The sequence below is a fragment of the Stomoxys calcitrans genome, chromosome 5, assembly GCF_963082655.1.
Source record: "Stomoxys calcitrans chromosome 5, idStoCalc2.1, whole genome shotgun sequence".
Lineage (NCBI taxonomy): Eukaryota > Metazoa > Arthropoda > Insecta > Diptera > Muscidae > Stomoxys > Stomoxys calcitrans.
In genome coordinates this window covers 80,313,179-80,340,628 of record NC_081556.1, presented here as the reverse complement: position 1 = coordinate 80,340,628, position 27,450 = coordinate 80,313,179, and the positions used below count along the sequence as shown (strand labels likewise).

The 27,450-nt window shown below is 38.6% G+C and overlaps 1 protein-coding gene across 2 annotated transcripts in view; it reads left to right on the top strand.

Annotated features, from left to right (window-relative positions):
- The first annotated feature begins 15,977 nt into the window (after nucleotides 1–15,977).
- LOC106080698 (putative phosphatidate phosphatase) overlaps nucleotides 15,978–27,450 on the top strand; it is a 234,762-nt gene continuing 223,289 nt past the window's right edge. The window contains exon 1 of one of the 2 annotated variants that reach the window (XM_059368512.1): nucleotides 15,978–16,665. The gene's annotated coding sequence lies outside the window, so the exon portion shown is untranslated. The remainder of the gene's footprint in view (nucleotides 16,666–27,450) is intronic. The other variant, XM_059368511.1, reaches the window with a different exon arrangement.

The following is a 27,450-nucleotide window of genomic DNA, read 5'->3' as shown; positions in this document are numbered from 1 at the left end:
TTAATTTTGCAGAGATACCAAACTCAGACATGGCTTAAAATACCTTTGAACGTAAAGGAGTATCGAAAGCGTCTTTGTAGTCAACAAAGAAAACGTAGGTGTTTATTTGTCCTTCTCTGATCTTTTTCAGGATGTGGAGCAGTGTGAATATCTGGTCCAGGATGGATTTACCATCGGCTTTAGACCCGCATTGATAAGGCCCAATTATCTCATTGAGTTTAGGTTTTAATATTTTTTTCTCGAGAGTATCTTGTATGCGATGGGGAGGAGACATATTCCTCTGTAGTTGGCACATTCCGTCTTGTCTCCTTTCTTGTGTGCGGGACATAGTATGCTGAGATTCCAATCATCGGGTATGCGTTCTTCTAGTCAGATTGCGCAGATATGCTGATGCATACGTCTTTTCAGCGTGTCGCCTCCGGTCTTAAATAGTTCAGCGGGTAACCCGTCGGCTCCTGCTGCCTTGTTGTTCTTTAGTCGGGTTACTGCTACTTGCACCTCGTTCTGACTAGGAGGTAAACATTCTTCTTTGATTGGTTCTGCGGTATCCTCTTCGCCGCCAACATCGGATACTAGCAGTTGGGTAAAATGTTCTTTCCATATCCTCAGCATGTCATCTGTGTCAGTTACCAGATTTCCTTCTTTGTCTCTGCAGGAGGATGAGCCTGCACCAAGCCCATCGGTTTGATGTTTAAATCTTTGGTAGAATTTCCGGACTTGATTCTGACTCCTGTACCTCTCAATTCGCTCACACTCACGTCTTTCCATTTGCTTTTTATTTCTGCGGAGTAGACGTTTCTCCTCTCTTCTTTTCTCCTGATACCTCTCCTTCATCTGGCGTTGCTACTGATTGCAGGGTTGCTCTAACTACACTACTAGAAAGTATTTGCGTTAAATTCCAAGCGTCTAGCTATATTTCTTCTAAAGTAAGCGTACTTTCGACAGACGGAAAAACGTGACTAAATCGACTTAGAATGTCAAGACGATCAAGAAAATATATACTCTGTTAGGTCTCAGAAAAATATTTCGAAGTGCTACAAACGGAATGACGAAATTAGTAAACTCCCCATCCTATGTTGGATGTTATAAAAAGCTAAAGTTCAATTCTCTTGCACTACTGGTACTCATAGTCAATAGTCGATGAAACGGTTCGGCATCGAATTTTAAAATTTACCATCACCAAAATGCTGTTAACAACAATGGCCTATTGAAATTTACCTTATCATTAAATCTCGTTGAAAGGTTCCATAAATAAGAATATCGCAAAAATATGTGGTCATGCGTTTTGGTTTCTTGTCAAGAAAATTCTTTTTTTCCAATAAAATACCAAGTGATTTTAGAATTGCAGCCACTGGTTCGCCTTAACTCTAATGATTGCCATTTATTCAAAAGACTTAATGTATGCTCAACAACCACAAACATTAGACTTCATTCGAGATCGCCGATTAATGATTTATTGATTTTTTAATGAATCTCAGCGATGCGGCTTGCAATATTCAGTAAAGAATTTCGTGGTCCAAGTACTGCTAATTTATGCACTGAAGCATGAACATTTATGTAACTTGGATTATAATTAACATATATTTTTAAATTTGATTTAGAACGAATGTAAAACAAGTAAAAATGCATTAAGTTAGGCCAGGCCGAACTTTGGATAGCCACCTCCTCTGATATACCTCCTCATTACGTCAAGTCTGTGGAATAATACAATATTTATAAACCTTAGCAGCTATATCGAAATATGGTCTGATCCGGACTAAACTGGCCAGGGACTTCGAGAGTTCTAACACAATTCACTGTCCTAGACCATTAAATTGGTGATTAGTTTCTATGGTAGCTGTATCCAAATACAGTCCGATGTGTCAGGATGTGTAGGGTTCTTATAAATGCAACTCATTGTACCAAAAATTCTGCGAAATCGGCATTTTATGGCCCTTGGGGTAAAATCGCCAGATCGGTATACATGACAGCTATATGTAAATATCCAGGAGGTCACCGTAGAGTAGAGGTTAGCATGTCCGCCTCCGACACTGAACGTCTGATTTCTAGTCGTAGCTAAAACATCAGAAAATATTTATGGTGGTTTTCTCCTCCTAATGTTGGCGACATTTATGAGGTACTATGCTATGCTATGTAAGCCCAAAGAAGTATCGCACTGCGGCACACCATTCTTACTCGACGTTACTTATCAATTTGGTTAAACTTGATTCGGACAGCTCTCATTGATATGTGAGAAGTTTGGCCCTTTTCCTTAATGGCATGTTTACGGTTAAACTTGCATTTCCATATACAAATATAGACCGATCTGAACAATACCAGGCATGTCGAGCAGCCCAACACAACTCATTGTCAACAAGTAAAAGCGTGCTAAGTTTGGCCAGGCGGAATCTTATAAACCCTCCACCATGGATCGCATTTGTCGAGTTCTTTTCCCGGTATCTCTTTTAAGGCAAACAAAGTAGAAGTCATTGTGTAAAATTTGTGCCAAATCGAATAAGAATTGCGTCCTTTAGGGACTTAAGAAATAAAATAGGGAGATCGGGTTATAGGGGAGCTGTATCAGAATATAGACCGATTCATACCATATTTGGCACGAAAGTCATGGGAGAAGCCGTTGTACAAATTTTCAAATCGGATAATAATTGCGCCCTCTAGAGGCTTAAGAAGTCAGGATACCAGATCGGTTCATATGGGAGCTATATCAGGTTATGGACCGATTTGAACCATATTAGACACAGTTTTTGGAAGTCTTTCAAAGAACATTTATTGGAGTCCTGTTTTGATCCGAAAGATCAACCAAAAAATTCTCAAATTTTTTATATGATTCGTACTCTACTACTCTCGTACACCTTTCTATTTTTCCAAATCTTAATACTTTCAAAACCCATACATTTGATTCCCACATTGTATTAATAGACCCACATGTCCTGATGGGGTTATTTTCGAAGTAAGGAGGCCTTTGTAGCGCAGAATATAGGATATACGCCTACAACGCACGGACAGCACTCATTGATATATAAGGAGTTTGCCCTGTTTCTTAGCGGAATATTCATAGGCAAATTTGCAAGAAGGCCCACCAGATGCTTGGTCCCCAATATTATGATCACACTTGTACTCTACTTTAAAAAAAAAACCTTACGTTTGAGTCTCATATTGTTCCGATGGACCAACTTGTTCATTTGGGGGGTTCTTCGCAGTTGGGGTACTTCCAGGCAATAGATTTGTACTCTACTTCCAAATTTGTACTCTACTTCCAAATTTGTACTCTACTTCCGAATTTCTTTTATAATACCCTCAACCATAGGATTGGGGTTAACCTACTTAGTCATTCCTTTTACAACACATCGAAATACCACATAAGGTATATTTTGGATCGCCATGACATTTTAAGTCGATCTAGTCATGTCCGCCTGTCTGTTACCACAGACAGACACGCTAACTTTCGAAGGAGTAAAGCTAGACGCTCAAAATTTTGCATAAATACCTCCTACTAGTGTTGGTTTGTTAGGATCGTAACTGGACCATATCGATCCCTGTTTTTATGTAGCTCCCATGTAAACCGATCTCCCGATGGTACTTCTTGAGCCCCAGTTCTTGTCTGATTCGGCTGAAAGTTTGCAAAACAAATATTCCTATGACCTTCATATTCGCGCCATATATGATCTGATTCAGTTCACATCATATATATGCGCCCCTATAGGGCGCAATTCTTACCCGATTTGGCTGGAATTTTACACATTGACTTCTACTATGGTATCCAACACCTAACCAAGTATGGCCCGAATCGGTCGATAACCCGATTAATCTAACTTAGACCAGACCACGTTAATCTAACTTAGATTTATTTGACCGTTTTTAGGTTAGGGATCGTAGGCACACGGATACCAACCTCGGTTACTAACCGTTTCAGTCGGAGACCTTAGGTACATCGCATTTGTCCTAGAAGAAGGTAAAAGAGAGAAAAGAAGATAGAAAAAACATATAAAATTTCACCACAGCAAGGTGCAAGACACCAAAAAGGAGAGAGAAAATGCAAACAAGACATGAAGAAGAAACTATCGCCGGCGAGAGTATGATCTAGCTAGCCAACTCAGATCTCTACAGAACTCCAGAACCGATCTCCCGTTGGTACTTCTTGAGCCCCTGGAGAGCCCAGTTCTTGTCTGATTCGGCTGAAAGTTTGGAAGACAAACATTCCTATGACCTTCAATATTCGCGCCATATATGATCTGATTCAGTTCACAACATATATATGCGCCCCTATAGGGCACTTTTCTTATCCGCTTTGGCTGAAATTTTGCACATTGACGTCTACTATGGTCTCCAACACCCAACCAAGTATGGCCCGAATCGGTCGATAACCCGACTTATACCATAGCAATTCTTATCCATTATCCTTTGTTTGCCTATAAAGAGTTACCGGGCAAAGAACTTGACAAATGCGATCCATGGTGGGGGATATATAAGATTCGGCCGGCCTTAGCACGTTTTTACTTGTTTCTCCTTAACTATGATAGTATCGTGTAAATGCGACCGGGCCGTGCTTTGAATACCCACTACATACATGGATACCTGTACACCATCCAATTAGCTATACTCTAGCTATATATGATAGATTGGTTGACCAATCTACGATCAAGGTTATATTAAAATCGTCTTACAAATATTTGGTCTGAGAACTGCAACCCCTTTTTGGGCTTTGGCCTTCTGACCTAACACTAACCCAAAGTTGAGATTTAGCACACTGTTCCACAGTTTTATAAGCTCAGTTAACATGATAACTATTTTTAAGAAAGTAAATCGGTCAATGATTACAGCTTTCAGGTATTCAAGAATTGAAACCATGGGTTTTGAGGATTCACTCACAAAATTTCAGCAGGCTTGGCTAATAATTGAGGTTTTTTGAGGGTTAAAAAGCCATACCACATTTTTGCGAGGAACAATTGTGGTTTATTGTGCTTAATATTGCAGTACTTAACCTATCGATTCCAATGTTGTCTTCCAATGCGTGAATTGAAGCGGGCTTGTCTGTTTGGACATGAGCTTCCACATAGCCCCACAAAAAATAGTCTAAAGGTGTTAAATCGCACGATCTAGGCGACCAAATGACCGGTCCCGAACGCGAAATAAAATGTTCACCAAACTCGCCTCTCAATAAGTCTATTGATATGCGGGCTGTGTGACATGTGGCACCGTCTTGCAGGTCAGCATGTCATGCAAGTTAATCTCTTGCAATTTAGGCAAGAAAAGGTGGATATCATCTCACGATAGCGCTCACCATTCACAGTTACTTTACGATGGAGAAGTACGGTCCAATGATGCCACCTGACCATAAACCGCACCAAACTGTAATTTTTTCTCAATACATTGGTAGCTCTTGCAATGCTTCTGGCTGATCGTCACTTCAAAATCGTCTATTCTGCTTATTTACGTATTCCTTGAGCCAAAAATGAGCTGCGTCGCTGAACACGATTTTTCGATAAAAAAAGTGGATCTTCGGCCAACTTTCCAAGAGCCCATCCACCAAAATTCAAGTCTTTCACCAGCTGTATTTTGAAAGGCTTCACACCTAAATCCTTCCGCAAAATGTTCCACGTTGTTGCGTGACCGAGGCCCAATTGCTGCAAACTGCGATGAATCGATAATTGATGGTCATCATTAACCCTGTTCGATACAGCTGCGATATTTTCTTTAGTTCGCAGTCTACGTAAGCCCGAATAGCCGCTTCAGTGGGTCGATTAAACTGACCATAAAATGGAAGAAGTGAGCGATGAACTTTCTTAACAGAGCAGGCATTTAAGTAATTAAATTCAATAATTTGTAAGCGTTGTTCGTTTGTAAGACGATTCATGGTTAAATTCTAGACCAAACTAAAGAGAAAGTTTCAAATTATTGCAACTGTTCCAAGTGGGGGCTTTTTTACAGTTGATATGGTTAGCCATTTAAAACTCCTTGAGAATATGATGAACACACTCCTCCATCCGAGACTGACTCCTGGGATTACAAACTTCTTTTGAATTTTATTATCTGGACAGCAAAATACGAATCTCGTGTTTTAATAATTCAATCAAAACAGTCCGTTCAATATTCAAATTAATAAAAGAAAAATGTGCACAAAATTTCTCCGAAATAATTAAAACACAACTTAGATGTTCAAGTTTCAAAATGAGAATGAAAATTTTCTAAACTGACAAGAAAATATTACAAACTGAATATTCCAAAAGGCTTCTATGTTTCTTCATAAATAAATGAGTCCAAAAGGCTTCTATGTTTCTTCAAGTACAATAAGTGCAAGTACATTATTATTGGGGTAGTTAAAAATTCTTCACCATGGAAAAGTAGTTACACCATGGGCTTGGAAATACAGTGTGTATGGGTTAGTGTGCCCACCACTGCTCCAAAGATATTTAGACTACACCAGAGATGGGCACACTAACGCTGTGGAAAAGACCAAACTGGATTTGTGTGAGTATCAGCAAACAAAAAATAAATGAAATAACTTTCAAATAGAGGCAATCGAATAAAGCCATACGAAGTAGTTTATACTGCCCGCGGGCATAGGAATTTATGTGCGGATATGTATGCTGCCCATCTATGGACTACACCATAACAGACAATTGTACGATCATGGTATCAGTATTAGAGTATGATCCTGTCAGCCAATTCAGGCCTCTACAGAACTCCAGAACGACAAGAGGAGGAGGAGAAAATGCATGGAAGGAATCAAGCCACGGTGTTCATCTATTATCATGTGTGTTCTCTCTGCAAGTGCGGGGCAGGAATGCAAAAAGGGACTCCACCGTCTCCATCGCATGTCCTGCGAATTCGGTCGCTTCCAGCGTATAGCATGACGTCAACGACCTGACGTTGCAATGACCTATCAGGAGCCTTTGCCACACTGCCACAGCACCAACCCATTCCTCACTCATGCGGTCATCGAAGAAGGCGTTCACCTTACCTAGAAGCTCACACAGTCGAGAGCTCACTGATCACGATCAACAATTTATGATCCTATAAGGCCAGCTCATCGGCCGTTTCGTTAGCCGCCACACCTGGATGTGCCGGTACCGAGCAGAACATGATAGCTTTCCCATAATAGGAAGTAGATTCATGCATCTTCTAACCAGTTTCGATCACATATGTCCCGACGCCAAAATCCCCATTCATGTTCCGTTGCCCCCATTCAATTAAGAGCGGAAAAAACGGGGTGCCCCAAGCCCATAGATCCGTTTTCGGAAAAGCCACGTCGAACTCGCATATAAGAAAGGACTCTCCTGGGCGAGCCACATAGTCTATGACGATACGCCCAACGTCCCCCAGTGAAGAAGAAGAACTTCCAAAGTTGGGAAGTGCCATGCACCTAACTCCTTAAGTCTTATGCAGATCCACATTGCCACACACTGGAAATGCTGGTGCAAAGGACTAAGATCGAGAATGTTAGGTTAGTTTGAAAAGAGGGTGCAGATAATCCGCCACATGCCACTATGGACATACACCGAAGCCAGTAATCGGCTTGTTGTGCGCTCCAAAAACTATAAAGTAATCTCTAAAAAGAAAATTTTTAGTTAGGAATTTCGTGCCACTTCCAAAATCCTTAATTGTTTTCAATAGCACTCCCCTAAGTTGGTTCATGTCTGATATTGTCTCCACCTAAGTACCGGTATCTGTTGGACGCGAATGCCGGGCAATGACAAAGGAAATGCTCCAACGCCTCATCATCTTCCCCGCATGCTCTACACATGCCATCACTTGCCGCACCGATTTTACATAAGTGACATACAATAGCTATACTGACCTCATTTTTGCTTCCTTAGTCTTCTCACGATCTGGATCCCCCCAATGCATTTTCATCGTCCTACCGACCGTTTCGCTGTTCCACAATGTTGCATGCGCATTTGTCGCCCATTCCCTTAACTCGGACTGCTCCGACCAGAAAGGTTTCGGGTTAACCAAGTTTATTGACGGCAGTCCTCTGGCCTTCACCGCCAAATCGTCTGCCCTTTCATTTCCCCTTACTCCGTTATGGCCAGGCACCCAAACGATGCGGATTTTGCCATCCTCAGAGAAGTCGTTAATTTCCTTTTTACACTGCAAGACTGTTCGTGACCTTACCGTCCTGGTTGTTATGGCCCTTATGGTAATTTTACTGTCAATCGACGTCCTCGCGTTAGCGAGAATGTTATTCAGTGGCTCTCTTGGGCCACAGCTCTTTGGGCCTTTTGTCATACATAGGTGAAAATTGGCCCCTTTTGGCACTTTTGACAACGTTCCTTCTCCAACGTAGTTTATGATCAAGAAGGTCACCCAAGTATTTGGCCTCCGAGAGCGCCAACTGCACCCCATCCAAGACAGTCTTCTGAAAAAAGCATTTGCAAAATGTTCCATCAACTACAGCAATCTGGATCTCTAGACGGCTTTCACATGGAACTTTTCCATATAGAGCAGTGTTGGGCGAAAAAAATTGCAAATTTTGCCCATGACCATTCCACTAAGGAACAGGGGCAAACTTCTCACACATCAGTGAGTGCAGTCCGATTCAAGTTTAAGCTCAATGATAAGGGACCTCCTTTTTATAGCCTAGTCCGAACGGCGAGCCGCTGTGTGACACCTCTTTTGGAGAGAAGTTTTACATGGCATAGTACCTCACAAATGTTGCCAGCATTAGAAGCGGAAAACCGCCGCTGAAAATTTTTTCTGATGATCTCGCCAGGATTCGAACCAAGGCGTTCAGCGTCATAGGCGGACATGCCAACCTCTGCGCTAGGGTGGCCTCCGTGTTGGGCGCAGTTTGCATAATATTTTCTTGTTCGCGTACACAAATATAAAGCCACAAGTCATCCCTGTTGCCGCAACCACATCACAGTGACGACAGGTTAGATCTTGAAATTGAAGTAAAAATATTTCTATTTTACGGATGTCGCTAGAGACATATTCCAACAGCGAAAGTTAAAAATGTTGTATTACCTGGTCCAAAACCTTAATTTTGCCTTAGCATTAACAGGTTGTTTCAGGAAAAAAACAGTGCAAAAGGCAACAACACAAAATGAACTAAGCTAAGCCTAAATAGAAAATAAATGACAATGAATTACCTAAAAATCAATGGCAAGTATTTCAGTTCCCATGCTTCATAACAACGGCCATGGTTTCCACAAAAACTGTCATTGTCCTTGTAGGCGCCCACAAATGACAATGACCAATTTGTCTTTGTCCATCATCCAGGAGAGGCAAATTTAATTTCCAAACAATTGCGAAAGACTAATGGCAACTTCCTGCAAAAAATCATCAGTACGTGTCTATCCAAGGCTTGAGTACATCAAAGCATTTTGTCAGATTGGACATTCAATCGACTATAACTTCAGTCCTTTTGTTATTTTTAAAGGCCACCAACAGTGATCACCAGCAAAGCGCTGTCAAATGCAACAAGAATCAAAAAACCCACAGTAAAATGCAGTCGTGTCACAGACAAAACAAAAAACCATGGCCAACCGCATGGATGGGCGGACAGACGGACGGTTATCGAAGAAATGCCCACGCATTTGCTGTTAACGCTTAACGTGTCAAGTTAAGGTCAAGCGGTAACGATCACCATTTGCAAGGCATCAACCATAAAAGGCTGCTGCTGCTGCTTTGACTCTGACGCTGATATGGGCTAAAACTCAAAATTCGAAGCTGAGGCCGAAGGCCTCAAACAGCGAGGTGGGCATAATATTTCAACTCAACAATTTAACGCCTTTTTGCAACAGCACACCGCACAGTGCCAAACATCCATGGTGTGTTGACGTCGTCTACTGTGGCCGAGTCAACAGACAGCAGAGCATTCGAACATTGAAAAAATGCATCTCTCGCAAATGGGCGAATGTTATGCACATGTCCAAGTAATTGTTTGGATTTTTTGATTTATTTTCCGTAAACAATTGGAATTACCAAAAGTTAATGTTGTAATTTTTGTTTTTTTTTTGTTCAACTTCTGGGTACACAGGTTTTTTTGTTTCATTTTCCTCCTTTGTCAGGCATTTGACTACGCACATTTACCTGGCATCGAAGTTAATAGCTCCGACAAATAGGTTAAATTGATTTATATGGCCCAGCCTCGTTAAATGGGACCACATGGACATGGGTGTGATTTCCTCTGGGAACACCTGAAAATACACAAAGATTTTTATTCCCTCCACCATAGGATGGGGGTATACTAATTTCATCATTCTGTTTGTAACTACTCGAAATTTTCATCTGAGACCCCATAAGGTATATATATTCTTGATCGTCGTGACATTTTATGTCGATCTAGCCATGTCCTTCCGTCTGTCTGTCCGTCCGTCTGTCTGTCCGTCCGTCTGTCTGTGGAAAGCACGCTAACTTTCGAAGGAGTAAAACTAGCCGCTTGAAATTTTTGATATATCTGCCATATAAACCGATCTGGGATCTTGACTTCTTGAGCCTCTAGAGGTCGCAATTATTATCCCATTTGCCTGAAATTTGGTACGACGGATCCTCTCATGACCATCAACATACGTGTTTATTATTGTCTGAATCGGTCTATAGCCTGATACAGCTCCCATATAAATCTATCTCTCTATTTTACTTCTTGAGTCCCCAAAGGGCGCAATTCTTATTCGAATTGGTTGACACAGGTCTCCAACATATAATTTAATTGTGGTCCAAACCGGACCATATCTTGATATCGCTCTAATGGCAGAGCAAATCTTTCCTTATATCCTTTTTTGTCTAAGAAGAGATACCGGGAAAAGAAATCGACAAATGCGATCCATGTTGAAGCGTATATAAGATTCGGCCAGGCCGAACTTAGCACGCTTTTACTTATTTACAATATATCGGAGTCCGGAAATTCTACGAAAGAATTAAACACCAAACCGATGGCTTTGGTGCAGGCACATCCTCCTGCAGAGACAAAGAAGGAAATCTGGTAACTGACACAGGCATCATGCTGATAATATGGAAAGAACATTTTACCCAACTGCTAGTGTCCGATGTTGGCGGCGAAGAGGATACCGCAGAACCAATCCCTGATGATGGTATAGAATGTTTACCTCCTAGTCAGAATGAGGTCCAAGTAGCAGTAACCCGACTAAAGAACAACAAGGCGAAAGGAGCCGACGGGTTACCTGCTGAACTATTTAAGACCGGAGGCGACACGCTGATAAGGCGTATGCATCAGCTTTTCTGGGCAACCTGGCTAGAAGAACGCATACCCGATGATTGGAACCTCAGCATACTATGTCCCGTACACAAGAAAGGAGACAAAACGGAATGTGCCAACTACAGAGGAATAAGTCTCCTCACCATGGCATACATGATACTCTCGAGCATACTGTGTGAAAGATTAAAACCTAAAGTCAATGAATTAATTGGGCCCTTTTAATGCGACTTTAGACCAGGTAATTCCACCCTGGACCAGATATTCACACTGCGCCAAATCCTGGAAAAGACCCGAGAAGGACAAATTAACACCTACCATATCTTTGGTGACTACAAAGCCGCCTTCGATACTCCTTTACGTTCAAAGGTATTTCAAGCCATGTCTTAGTTTGGTATACCTGCAAAACTGATACAACTTTGCAGGATGACACTTGCTGATGCGCGTTCCTCAGTAAGTATACAAAAGAATCTATCCGAACCATTTAATACCAAACGAGGTTTCAGGCAAGGAGACAGCCTATCGTGTGATCTCTTTAATATCCTGCTTGAGAAGATTATACGAGATGCAGGTGTGAATAGATATGGCACACTAATCACAAGAGAGCACATGCTACTCGCCTATGCCGACGATATCGATATCATAGGTCGGTCACCGGAAGTAGTAACTGCAACCTTTGAAAGACTCGAAAGAGAGTCAGTGAAAATGGGTCTGGCAGTAAATGGAGATAAGACGAAATGGATGGTTTCAACTCCCAAAAAGCCTTGCACAACCGAGCAGATAACGAAAATGGAGAAAGTTGGGAACCACAACTTTGAGATAGTCAGTAACTTTGTCTACCTCGGCACCGCCGTAACCGAAACGAATGACACCAGTTTTGAGATAAAGCAAAGAATAATACTGGCAAACAGATGCTACTTTGGACTAAGTAAGCAGACTAGAAACAAGGCCACCTCTCGACAGACGAAGACTACACTTTACAAGACACTGATACTACCCGTGCCTTTATATGGTTCTGAAGCATGGGTACTTGTGAAAGCAGATGAGGCAGTGCTTGGAGTATTTGAGAGAAAGATTCTTCGTAAACTATATGGACCAGTTTGCGTTAACGGAGAATATAGGCGACATATGAACCACGAGCTGTATGACGACGATAGCATAGTTACACGCATCAAAATACAACGTCTGCGTTGGCTAGGTCATGTTGTCAGAATGGATAAAGAAGCTCCAGCAAAGAAGTCTTTTGAAGGCAAACACGGTGGTACACGCAAACCGGGAAGACCAAAATCCCGATGGAAAGATCAAGTTGTGGGAGACACCTTGAAACTTGGTGTCAGAGATTTTAGAATTAGCGCAGAAGATCGAGGAGCTTGGAATGCTATTCTACGTTCGGCTAGTTCGACAAATATTCTGTCATAGCCAATTAAAGTAAGTAAGTACAATATATCGGAGCAAATTAATGTTTTTCATTGGAAAGTATTTTCAAATCCCTTTATTTACTATAAGTAGTTTAAGGAAATTTTTTACTTCACAAAAGAAATCATACATTTCAATCGAAATATGCGTTAATATGTAGCGTTTCTCATGCAAGAGGCACCCATATGCATGTTTTCTTCAGATCTCGTCTCTCTTTCTCCAGAGTCCTAAATCATGCAAATCGGTTTAGCATATCAAAAGTTATAGCCCTTCAAAGGTTGGAAAAGTGGAAAGTGGCCAACTACAACATGAAACTCACCCTGAATTAACGATATGACGTTTTTTCCTGAAAGCCTATGTTCTCCTCAACAAATGTCTAGAACATTTTTTACCGAACAGATAAAAGGTTGAAGACTTTTTTCCAATTCGATTTGACATTATTGAAATCACCTTTGAAATCACCACCAATCGCTGCCATGGAATATCATATGATAGCATTTCTTAACATTAATGCTACCATTTTATATTCCTTGGCAGCGAGAGAACCCCCTTCACTCTAACCTGGAATTTCTCACAAACATAACATGATCCCAAATACCTATATTCCATAGCGCACATTAAAGACAAATTTACCTTTTATGCAGTGTTCACACTTATAGAAAAAGTCTGCTGAAAATAGCAAACATTTTCTGCTGATTGTTAATTTTGCAACTATTACAGCATTAGTTCTGATATTGCAGCAGTAGTTTTGTAATTTTATAAGAGCATTTTGGTCACAGACAGCGCACATCCGTTTTATGACATAGCAAAAAAGGGGTCATCTTTATTGTAAACAATACACAGCGCTCATGTGTCATAAGCATCAAGAAGGTATGAAGCACTTATGCAGCATTTCCCTGTTTAAAATACCTTTGCACTGTTGTTGCTCTAATTTACAACACACGCAAAATATCAAAATAAAAACAAACAAATAAGTTTCCTCGCAGAAGCGGAAAGTACACCCAGAAAAATTAGTCTGCTGATATTAGCAAACACTGATGTTATATTTAAAATTTTAAACAAATCCATACAAAATTTGTGAAATTCAACAATTGAGGCATTTGCTATATTTTAATATTTTTTTCGAATTAGTTATATTTAAAATTTTAAACAAATCCATACAAAATTTGTGAAATTCAACAATTGAGGCATTTGCTATATTTTAATATTTTTTTCGAATTTTAGGCGTTAATTTTTTGTTTTGTTTAATTTGCCTCCTGTTATTTTAATTCGTTCAAAAATAAGCGTTTTGTAATATATAGGAAAATAATTTTTTCTATATGTTTGACGGATCTAAAGCCTAGATGGATTATAAAAATGTTGGAAATATTTATTTCATTTTTGTGCTTTTTAAGAATTTGCTATCTGAAAACAGAAACATTTTGTCGTTCTAGCAAAAAATGACTGCTGTCCCATTTTCAACAGACTTTTTGCTGTTGCAGCAAGCATGTTTGCTGTTTTTACCAACAAATTTCTCTGAGTGTAAGAAGAGTCAATACTTTATCATACAACGCACACGTACATAGGTTGACCAAACAAGTAAGAGCGTGCTAAGTTCGGCCGGGCCGAATCTTATATACCCTCCACCATGGATCGCATTTGTCGAGTTTTATGCGCGGTATCTCATTCTAGGCAAACAGAGAATATTGAATAAGAACTGTTATGCTATTGGAGCTATATAAAGTTATAGTCCGATTCGGACCATAAATGAATGCTGAACACTGTAGAAATCATTGTGTAATATTTCAGTTCATTCGGATAAGAATTGCGCCTTGTAGGGGCAAAATCGGAAGATCGGTTTATATGGGAGCTGTATCAAGCTATTGATCGATTTAGACCATATTAAACACGTAGGTTGAAGGTCATGAGAAAAGCCGTTGTAGAAAATTGCAGCCAAATCGAATGACAATTGCGCCCTCTAGAGGCTCAAGAAATCAAGATCCCAGATCGGTTTATATGGCAGATATGTCAGGTTATAAACCGATTTGAATCATACTAAACACAGTTGTTGGAAGTGATACCAACACTACGTGCACAATTTCAGTCAAATCGGATGAGAAATGCGCCCTCTGGAGGCTGAAGAAGTCAAGACCCAAGATCGGTTTATATGGCAGCTATATCAAAACATCGACCGATTTAAACCATACTTAGTACAGTTGTTGGAAGTGATATGAAAACACTACGTGCAAAATTATAGTCAAATCTGACGACAATTGCGCCCTCTAGAGGCTCAAGAAGTCAAGAGCCAAGATCGGTTTATATGGCAGCTATATCAAAACATGAATCGATTTGACCCATTTACAATCCCAACCGACCTGCTATGCTATGCTATGGTGGAGTGTATAAAAACAAAACAAAAAAGGCACAGTCCGGTTTAAGGAAGTTTTTGAATGAGATATTGACCAGTAGGCAAATGGAGATGTGTGTCTCAGTGGTTATATAAGTGAACATAATCTCAGTGGATATAATCAAAAATGAGCTATAAAGCCAGAAACGACAGCAGAGCAATAAAAGTGACAAGGGACTTTTCGCCACCTGCATATGGCTGTGTGTACAAGGATCTGTTCATCAGTAATATGCCACAAATTAAAATCTTCTCTTCCAACATAATTTGTCATGGTCATTAGCTCCGCTTCCATTGGAAAAATGCCCAAAGCAGTCAAAACACATAACAGGCCGTAAAAGGGAAACAATAATAAGCATTAAATAAGACTCAAAACATTTGTTCATTTCAGCAATACTTTTTTTCAATACTTTAGCAGATTTTGGTTTTTAAAACAACATCTTTTGTTAGCAGTAATATTTGCGTTCCCTTTTTAGCAGACAAAAACTGCTGTTTTACCAAACATTTTTGGTGTTTTGAATAACAAATTTCGTTGAGTGCACTTCGCTCCCATCTTCTTTTTCTGATAGTATCGTTAGTTTTTCATATTTCTGTATTTGATTTTTAATTATTCATGTTCACAGTTTTTTGGTTTATTCGAAGAATTCATATTGAATTTGTTGCACACCCACCCAATATAAATACCTTAGCTATTTCATGGCAAAGCAACATTGTATACATCCACCAAACACTGTATGCAATAGTTACCTTATTGCAACAGTACATCTTTGCATAGCAACATTCACCCCCAATAAGTTTTTCACCAACGCTAGCAACATCGTTTATACTCCTCTTGAAACATGTTGCACTCAACATTGTTTACAAAAAAGTCACCAGTGAGAGAACACCAACCAACGACAATCTAAACCGAAGAACGAATCAACGAAACGATGGAGCCAAAACAAAACGAGGAAACCCCGAAAACACGGCCAACAAATCAAAGTAATGAGCAAGCCATTGTGAGTTTTAGTCGTGAAATTCAAACTGCTGCAAGCGGGCGAGGTGATTTTTAACGAATGAACCAACGGTCATCGATACAATTGCAAGGAAATATTCCAATTGCTTATGATGTGTTTCTTCTTCTTTGTGTTTGTGCGATTTATACGTAAAGAATAAATAAAAAAATAACAACAAAATTTTATTTTTGTTTATGTTTGCCGTGCGCATGTATGTATGTATGTTTGCGCAGTGTAAATACAATGTTTGATACAAAACAAAAAAAAAAGGCATATGAAAAGCAACAACATTGGGGTGGGAATTTTTGAAGACACAAGTGTGTTAGTGTGTGTATGTCCAAAGTGTGCAGATGCTGTGTTTGTAAACGACATAAAAGTCCCAAAATTAACTGGCCTTGTTTGTTAGGTTACTTACAAAACAAATTTATATAAAGTATTAGAAAAAAATGCATTAAAAAATTATCATTTAAAAAGTCTTATAGAGATTACCGTCATTGAAAACATTTAAAATTCCTTATCTACTTCTCCCAAAACAGTAGTTCACAAAATCACATCAACAATAGCTTCATGTGACGTCAGCAACAGAACGTGGAAGTTTTGACACCGTTATCGATACTAGCGTCGATTATTGATATGAAGACAACAACAAAGTAGAGCATGAGCAAATTAGCATAAATGAGATCTTCTATTCTCGCCGGTTCGTTCTATAAACCAAGGTAAGCATACATATACACCAATGATTCTTGTTTTATAAAAATGCGGATTTTATTTTCTCTTGTGCTTGGCATTTGGTCACCTACATTTAACTAATTAGATTATATTTTATTGTGAAAAATTAAAAGTGTTTTGCGGAAGGTCATTGCTCTCTTGTTATGATTACTTGTCTAATTACAATACTCTTCGCGAACGCCATTCTCTGCGAGTAGAGCAACATAAGGCGTGTTTTTATTTTAATGATGATTTATTTCGATATTGCTAGATATATCGCAATTGTTGCAGCATCACACGGTCACATGGCGCACACTAGGTCTGTTCGCGTACTTTTCCAGTATAAATTGGCAAACAGAAAGACGATATTTGTGAGGTATTATCCTTAGATAAACGTCAATTTATTGACCCTAATCGTCGTATCCGAGATCTCCCTGCCGGATAGCCATCACAATTTACCGTGCAACACGCTACAAATGTCATCCGTGGCGCCAAGATTTTCCAAATAATTTTCAACATTTTCCAAATCATTCTGCAAATTTTGCACTTAACTTCTAAAGCCTAGTACTGATTTTATTCGCAGCGAAAATACCTATTAAATTATTGCGAAATTCGATGGACTCTGTTCATTGCCAGAACACAAACAAAAGTCAAATAACAACACACAACAAAGACAACATAATTGAAACAGGGTTGATTGGTGCCCATTTCGTGAGCATTTAATTACATTGGAAATTTATTGAAGTGAAATTTCTATTGGAGCGCGACATATCGCTACTATTGTGCTTATAGAACTCATTGTCATTTCTACAAAATGTGTTCGTATTTTGTTCGTCACCATTTTTTTATAATGCGTTTTGACAGTTGTTCAGCCGAAAAGTCGAAGTCAGTAATAGCTTTAATGTAGACCAACCGACTTGAGGTAAAATTTCAACTTCATTTGGCAAGTTTTCTGCACCTGAACACTAGCTGCTGTCTTGAATCTTCATTAAAAGAATATAAAAATGAGACAAACTTAATAATAACCAAGAAACAATAATTTTATTTTTTCCTTATCTCTGCCTTTTTGATCCATTTTCAGGTTAGCTTTTCATAAAACAGCTGACCTTTACAAAACAACTGTTCAAAGTTGCAAATTTCTGCTGGCAAAAACGTCCCAGTAGAAATTTGCTGGTTCTCTATTTTCGAACTGTCAATATTTGCTCTCTCTCGCGCTCTCTGCTGCTGGCAAATAAAGTACGCAAACGACTTGCAGTAATAATTTGTGCAAATTTGCACAAATTTCTGAGTTCCCGAACACAGCTATTAATGACAATTAGAACTGCTATTATACTATAAGTTTTTGTCTAATTATATGTCACTTTTTCCATCCATATGTTATGCATTATGTACCTTTGTCAAAATAATCAATTTACATACGATTCATTATTTTGTACAATCACACTTGTACTATATGTTATTTTCGTAAAAGATAACCAAAATATTTTAACAAACCTTTCTTTTTAACGCGTACCAAGTTATTAGAAAGCTGATTAAATCATAAACTTACGAAAACAATTAAATATTGGGTTGCTTTCATCCGACTGATAACAAAAACAGCTAATTTCATTATGTTTTTGTCAAAAGAAATGGAGCACGCTCTAATCGAAAAAATAACATATGTTATTTTGAAATTTGATTGCCATATGTTAGTTTCATTCGTACCACACCATGTGTGCAGCTTTTAGAAATGCAAATTTTGAAATGATAAGACAAAAATATATAGTGTGATAGCAGCTTAAACAAGTCATATATTGTTCGAACATTACAGTAAACTAGCCCTGCAAGATCGTCGAAACCATCACGAGTTTCTATGGCTATCCCGGGGTTATATTTCGTTTTTTGCGTCTTTATTTAATTTTAACAAGTAAAGCCGGGCCGAATCTTATATACCCTCCACCATGGATCGCATTTGTCGAGTTCTTTGAGCGGTATCTAGTTTGAGGCAAACAAAGAATAATGCATAAGAACTGTTATGCTATTGGAGAAATAACAGTTTATTTTTTCATTCGGACCATAAATGAATTGAATGCTGAACATTGTAGAAGTCATTGTCTAATATTTCAGTCCATTCGGAAAATAATTTCGCCTTGTAGAGGCTCAAGAAGTAAAATCGGGAGATCGGTTAATAGGGAAGCTGTATCAAGCTATATATCGAATCAGACCATATTTGACAAGTATTTTTAAGGTCAAATCGAATGAGAAGTGCGCCCTCTAGAGTCTCAAGAAGTCAAGATCCCAGATGGGTTTATATGGCAGCTATATTAGTTTATGTACCGATTTGCGCCATACATAGCACAAATGTTGGAAGTCATAACAAAACACGTCATGCAAAATTTCAGCCACATAGGAGGAGAATTGCGCCCTCTAGTGGTCCAAGAAGTCAAGATGCAAGACAGATTTATATGGCAGCTATACCAGGTTATGAACCGATTTAAGCCATACTTAGCACAGTTGTTGAAAGTGATACCAAAACACTACGTGCAAAATTACAGCAAAATCGGGTAAGCTCTAAAAGCTGAAGAAGTCAAAACCCAACATCGGTTTATATTGCAGCTATATCAAAATATAGACCGATTTGGCCCATTTACAATCCCAACCGAATGTCAGTGTGCTTTCGACAGACAGACGGATGGATGGACGGAAATGGCTAGATCGACTTAAAATGTCATGACGATCAAGAATATATACACTTTATGCGATCATACACGCATATTTCGAGGTGTTACAAACAGAATGACGAAATTAGTATACCCCATTCTTTGGTGGAGGGTATACAAATTAGGGCTTGCAATTAGACCCATGATTTAACAAGTAAAAGCGTGCTTAGTTCGGCCGGGCCGAATCTTATATACCCTCCACCATGGAGCGCATTTGTCGAGTTCTTTTCCCGTCATCTCTTCTTAGACAAAAAATGATATAAGAAAAGATTCGCTCTGCTATTAGAGCGGTATTAAGATATGATCCGGTTTAGACCACAATTAAATTATATGTTTGAGACCTGTATAAAATGACAACCAATTCGAATAAGAATTGCGCCGTTTGGGGGCTCAGAAGTAAAATAGAGAGATAGATTTATATGGGAGCTGTATCGGGCTATAGACCGATTCAGACCATAATATGTTGATGGTCATGAGAGGATCCGTCGTACTAAATTTCAGGCAAATGGGATAATAATGGCGACCTCTAAAGGCTCAAGAAGTCAAGGTCCCAGATCGGTTTATATGGCAGCTATATCAGGTTATGAACCGATTTGAACCATACTTGGCACAGTTGTTGGATATCATAACCAAATACGTGGTGCAAAATTTCATTCTAATCGGATAAGAATTGCGCACACTAGAGGCTCAAGAAGTCAAGACCCAAGATCGGTTTATAAGGCAGCTATCAGGTTATGGACCGATTTGAACCATACTTGACACAGTTGTTGAATATCATAACAAAACACGTCGTGCGCAATTTCATTCCAATCGGATAAGAATTGCGCACTCTAGAGGCTCAAGAAGTCAAGACCCAAGATCAGAGTATAAAATGCAGCTATATCAGGTTATGAACCGATTTGAACCAAACTTGACACAGTTGTTGGATATGATAACAAAACACGTCGTGCAAAATTTCATTCCAATCGGATAAGAACTGCGCACTCTAGAGGCTCAAGAAGTCAAGACCCCAGATCGGTTTATATGGCAGCTATATCAGGTTATGGACCGATTTAAACCATACTTGACACAGTTATTGGATATGATAACAAAACACGTCGTGCAAAATTTCATTCCAATCGGATAAGAACTGCGTACTCTAGAGGCTCAAGAAGTCAAGACCCCAGATCGGTTTATATGGCAGCAATATCAGGTTATGGACCGATTTGAACCATACTTTGCACAGTTCTTGGATATAATAACAAAAAGCGGCGTGCAAAATTTCATGCCAATCGGATAAGAATTGCGCACTCTAGAGGCTCAGAAGTCAAGACCCAAGATCGGTTTATATGGCAGCTATATCAAAACATGGACCGATATGGCCCATTTACAATACCAACCGACCTACATTAATAAGAAGTATTTGTGCAAAATTTCAAGCGGCTAGCTTTACTCCTTCGGAAGTTAGCGTGCTTTCGACAGACATACGGACGGACAGACGGACGGACATGGCCAAATCGACATAAAATGTCGCGACGATCAAGAATATATATACTTTATGGGGTCTCAGACGAATATTTCGAGTAGTTACAAACAGAATGACGAAATTAGTATACCCCCCATCCTATGGTGGAGGGTATAAAAATGACCAAAACTTAATTTTGGCGGCTTTATTTCGCTTTACAAACATCTAAAATAAAACAGTAGAGAGAGAGAGAGAATTTCGAAAGATTTACCGGTTATAAATCAATCGCGCTTATTGGGTCGTTATTTCATTTTGAAGCTGGGATTTTCTTTCATATAAAATAATGCATCAAATTTTGGGGCCCTTTTTTATTTTAGTTTGCCTTATTTCAATTTTACTTTTGGGGTATAATTTCATTATTAAGTAAAGCCCCCTTTTTTGCGTTTATATTTCATTTTGAGTTTAGGTCTTATTGCATTGGGGCCTTATTTCATACCGCCGACCGCGATATAAAGGCTCAAGCCAAATCTTGTATTTAATTTTATATCTCCGTGAGAGATGCATATGTAGATTGTTCACTTTACTAAAAGCTTAAAATACCTGAATAATTTGCCGGACCGGAAATGTAAATCCAAAATTTTGGAATGGGCGAGAACTCTTACTCTAATGGTAACGGATGATAGATGGTCACAAATTAGGGGCTGTGAACGTTTAAAGATTTTGTGACATAATCTTAGCATGAAGAGGACGACCGCCTATCTGTCGTTGGCTAGAACAAATGTATCACTCTGATTGGTAAACCTGTAGATATTAGAGTTTGACCCTTCGTCGAAAAGAGGGTATTTTATTTTTTGAAATCCGGAGGGGCGGACGCTCCCCCTTACGTCAAATTTCAAAACCTCCAAATCTTTTACCCTTATGGTACCCCAAAAACATGAAACTGGTGTATAACTATGGGGTTAAATATCCCGGGAAAGCGTCCTGCCCACAAAATCCCCAAATTAATATGTAACACAATTAGGAAAATATGAGTGTCAAACAAATAAAAACGTCCGAAGTTCTTACATACCCTCCATTTCGCATTTGTCCGGTATCTCTTTATAGGCAAGCAATGATGAGCTACATCAGGCTATGGACAGTTTTGGACCATACTTGGTTTGGAAGTTGGAGACCATAGTAAAAGTCATTGTGGAAAATCGGATAAGAATCAAGAAGCAAAATTTAGAGATCGGCTTATATGGACACTATATCAGGTTATGATCCGATTTGGACAATTCTTAACACAGTTTTGGAAGTCAAAACAAAAGACTTAATCAATAATGTCAACCGAATCGGATAAGAATTGCGCCGTCTAGAGGCTCAATAAATCAAGATCCAAGATCGGTTAATATGGCAGCTATATCAAAACATGACCATGACCCAACCGACTTACACTAATTGGAAGTATTTGTGCAAAATCCCAAGCGCCTAGCTTTATTCCTTCGGAAGATAGCATGTTTTCGTCAGACAAACAGATGGACGGAAATAGCTAATTCGGCTTAGAAAGTCAAGACGGTCACGAACATATACAGATCAATATTTCGATGTGTTACAAATAGAGTGACAAAATTAGTGGTGGCGGATATAATGAAAGATTTTTAGAGTAGTGATGTGAAGTGATATCCAATTTTAGAACATGTGTCTGGTGATCGACCCGGAAAATCTCAAATCTGTCCATTTCAAGAAAAGACCCCAAGCGAACATATACACTCTTCGGGAAAAATATGACACCAATAAAACGGGTTCGTCGTCAAATTTGGGTTGATACTGGAAGGACCTGTGAATTTTTCTGAAATTGTTGTACACAATTCAATTATTGTGGATCTGAAATGGTACTCTTACCCTGAATGTCTTGATCATCAGGGAGCAAGCTTCAAAATATTTAGAAAAACAATTTGTTTTTAAAAAGTCATTTTAGGGTCTAGCGAAGCACACACGCTTGTTAACAATTATGGTCATGCGCACTAAATCTCTGTTTCAATTGATAGAAATGTTAGGTAACGTTGGAAAAGAAGATGCAAATTTGTATGTTCACAACGGTCTGTATTTACAACGCCTATTTATGATAATGCCACTATTGGTGCAACGTCGGTTTCTATCATATCCGCACGTAAATACTGGAGCCTATTAGATGCGAAAACCAAGAATTGGCTTAAAAAATTCAGGCTGGATCACCCTGCTTTTGATGACAGTCCAATGCAGCCAAGTCGTCTGCCCTCTCGGTCGCCCATACCCCTATATGGCTTAAATAAGTCATTGATCTCCCGTTTACATCACCGTTCGTGGCCTTACCGTCCTGGTTCTTATAGCCTAATGGAATATATTCACAATCGATTAGCTCGCATTAATACCGTGCCACCTCACGCATTCTCTGATCACGCGGATTTCCGCCTGCAGAACCTTGGCCAGGCAACAGACCTGATCAGTTCTCTAGCTTTGATCCATCCATCAATCATTCGTTTTAAAATTTAAATCTTTAATTCTTTACGCAATATAAGCAAAAAACGTATTTAATTAATGTAATAACAAGTTTACTGAGCAATTAACATTTTTTTATAAAATCAATACCGTATAGTACCTATAATGCATAGCTTTTAACACTAGAAGGACCAACTGACAATTGACCTACTTTTACGTCCTTCCGTTCGTCTGACTGTAGAAAGCACTCTAACTTTCGAAGGAGTAAAGCTAGCTGCTTGAAATTTTGCACGAATACTTCTTATTAGTGTAGGTCGGTGGGGGTTGTAACTGGGCCATATGGTCCATGTTTTGATATAGCTGCCATATCAACCCATAATGGATCTTGACTTCTTAAGTCAATAGATGGCGCAATTCTCACCCGATTTGCCTGAAATTTAGCATGAAGTGTTTTGTTTTCATGTCCAATAACTGTGCTAAATGTGGTTCAAATCGGTCCATAACCTAATATAGCTGCCATATAAACCGATCTTGGGTCTTGATTTCTTGAGCCTCTAGAGGAAGCAATTCTTGTTCGATTGGAATGAAATTTTGCACGACGTGTTTTGTTATAATATCCAACAACTGTGCCAAGTATGGTTCCAATCGGTCTATAACCTGATATAGCTGCCATATAAACCGATCTTGGGTCTTGACTTCTTGAGCCTCTAGAGTGCGCAATTCTTATCCGATTGGAATGAAATTTCGCACGATGTGTTTTGTCATGATATCCAACAACTTTGCCAATAATGGTTGAAATCGGTCCATAACCTGATATAGCTGTCATATAAACAGATCTGGAGATTTGACTTCTTGAGCTTTTAGAGGGCGCAATTCCTATCCGATTTGGCTGAAATTTTGCATGACGTATTTTATTTTTACTTTCAACAACTGTGTCAAATAAGTTTCAAATCGGTTCATAACCTGATATAGCTGCCATATAAACCGATCTGGGATCTTGACTTCTTGACCTCTAGAGGTCGCAATTATTATCCGATTTGCCTGAAATTTTGTACGACGGATCCTCTCATGACCATCAACAAACGTGTTTATTATGGTCTGAATCGGTCTATAGCCCGATACAGATCCCATATAAATCGTTCTCTCTATTTTACTTCGTGAGCCCCAATGGGCCCAATTCTTATACGAATTGGCTGAAATTTTACACAGGTCTCCAACATATAATTTAATAGTGGTCCGAACCGGACCATATCTTGATATCGTTTTAATAGCAGATCGACTCTTTTCTTATATCCTTTTTTGCCTAAGAAGAGATGCCGGGAAAAGAACTCGACAAATGCGATCCATGGTGGAGGGTATATAAGATTCGGGCCGGCCGAACTTAGCACGCTTTTACTTGTTTTAGATATAGCTACTAAAAATATCAATATTTTGTTATATACAATTGAACAATGACTTGTAATTATTAGTATTTGGTCCAAAGCGGAACAAATTTCGATATAGCTGCTTTGGTTCATAAGGTGTGCATTTTTCACCGGATTTTGACGAAAGGTGGTTAAGATATATACCCGAGGTGGTGGGTATCCAAAGATCGGCTCTGCCGAACTTAACGCCTTTTTACTTGTTGTATATAGGATTCTTTATAGTTTTTTTTTTTTGAAAATCTATATTTTTTTACCGAAATGTATTCAGCTATGATAAAGAAGCATAATAAAAAAAATGTTTCAATATTTAAATTTTACACTTAAAAGTCATCCCGGTTATTTTGACCGGTTTGGTCTAACTAGGTACATATATAAAAAATCTTGGCATTTTTGGTGTTATACCGTTTAGTATTGTATTACATTATTCAATTCTAAACGAATACCTGTAGGTATTGATGAAGAACTGCCTTTTTTATACCCTACAACACTACTATGGTAACAGCCATAAGGAAGAGATATACTCCCATTGATAAGTATACGAATCGATTCACAGTCATTTCAAATCTGATTCGATTTAGCTATATCCGTATGTCTGTGTGTCCATGTTAATTTGTGTACAAACTGCAAGTCGAAATTTTCATTCGATCATATTCAAATTTGGCACAGGCATCTTTTTGTTCTAAAGACGAAGGCTATTGAAATCGAAAGAAATCGGTTCAGATTTCGATATGGCTCCCATACATATGTTCGTCCGATTTGAACTAATATTTCAACTATGTGGTCATTTGCGAACCGGTTCCCATGAAATTTGTCACTAAAGATTCACTTATGACTCACGGCATTGCTGTTAAACTTCATAGAAATCGGTTCAGAATTGATATAGCTCCCATACATATGTAGCATCCGATTTTCACTTTTAGAGCCTTTACCAGCGTATTTCTAAACAGATTTGCTCAACATTTTGCACAATATCGTCTTTTATGCATTACTATGTTCGGCGATTTTGATTTAAATCGGTGCAGAGATAGCTCTTTTATATATTTTCGAACGATTTTCACTAGTACTGTAATAATGTAAAAGATTTCTCTCATGATTCTTCGGAGAACTGGTGAATTTCATTTTAATTGGTTCAGATTTAGACATAGCTTTGAAAGCGCATTTATCGACCGGCTTTTTCAAAATTTAGGACAGCGTTTCCTCAATGACTTTCACTGAAAGGAATTCGGTCGATATTTTCAATTTCACATTTAAAGAAGTTTTAATTCCGACGACTGAGGGGAACAGGGTATCAAAAAGTCGGTTTTGTTCGACTTAGCCCGTCTTTACTTATTTCTATCTGTGTAAGGGGTTATTAGTTTTGAAAGATTGTCTGCTCTACAATCCTTTGAATATCTCCGTGGCCTGGCACATCTGATGAAAAATTGCCAACATCCGACGATATTCTTGAATTTGATAAATACGTGCAGAGATTTAATGACCGTCGGCTATTTACATTAATATTAGAAACTTTGAAATCTTCCAACTAAAACATATTATTCATTTGTAAGAATAACAATTGCATAAAACACGCCTATTGTGTGCACAATCATCTCATCCAATTTATTAGTTTGTATGCGCTGCATTTTAGCTTTTTTTTGCATATTTCTGTTTTTTGTAATATTTGCTTTTACCACCTGCAGGGAGAAGGTGCAGAGGAAGAGACGCCTCATGAAAATTTAAAATAAAGAAAACTTTTATAGATTTTTAATGTTGTGGACTTAACTACAAATAGATAAGCATACATATTTATTTCTACATTAAGAAAGACCATACATTCAGAAATAACAATTAGCAAATTTATGAGTATTTGCATGGAGCTGTAAAAATAAACTAAAATTTTATGGGTAAAGAACTAACCTTAAACTGACCTTCTTGAAGGACAACTTGTAGTAGCAATAGTTTGAAAACTATCCTTACATCCATAAAATGTTGTACCATAAATACCAAACTGAATAGCGTCGTTCACAGTGTGAAGTGAAGATATGCATTTCACTTTAAGCACAAATTCGTTGTTTTGCAGAGGTAGAGGACAAAAGTGTCTTTATATGGGAGCCACATTAGCCTATAAACCGAATCAGAGCACACTTGGGTTTGAAGCTGAAAATCATAACATAACTCAAAGTTAAAAATTTCATCTTAATCGACAAAGAATGTGCCATCTAAGGACTAAAGAAGGCAAATCCGAAGGCTGGTATATAGGAGAACTATATCTAAACATGTTCCGCTCTGGCCCATAGACAACACCATACATGAACGTACGATATGACTACAAATGCATATCTTTTCGCAAATTTGTCCTCCCATATTTCTTTATGAACCATAAGGGATACTTCTCTCTTATTAAAAAAGTATGGAATCCAATTCAAGTTTTACATACACCCATAGTAAAAATCAATCACGGCGTTGTCAGTTTTGTCTCCATTGTTTCATAAAAGTGAATCAGACACAAATGTTTATAAGTTAACAATAGTTCTTTTTGTGAACGAAACGTTTGAATTTTACACAGCCTTTCACCTTATGATATGGTCTAGGGCACAGTTATTTTTAAGCTTGAAAAAAGCTTTTTGTGTGCTGCTGAGAAGCGAACTTGTGTTCTATCCATCAAATGATTGTGTGATTACAAACGGCATACCACAATGCAGTACGGACGCCTCTGTTCATGCCAATGTTTTAAACTGCCATTTAAACTTAAGGTTAGTATACAAACGTATTTTGTACATTACGGTCGGT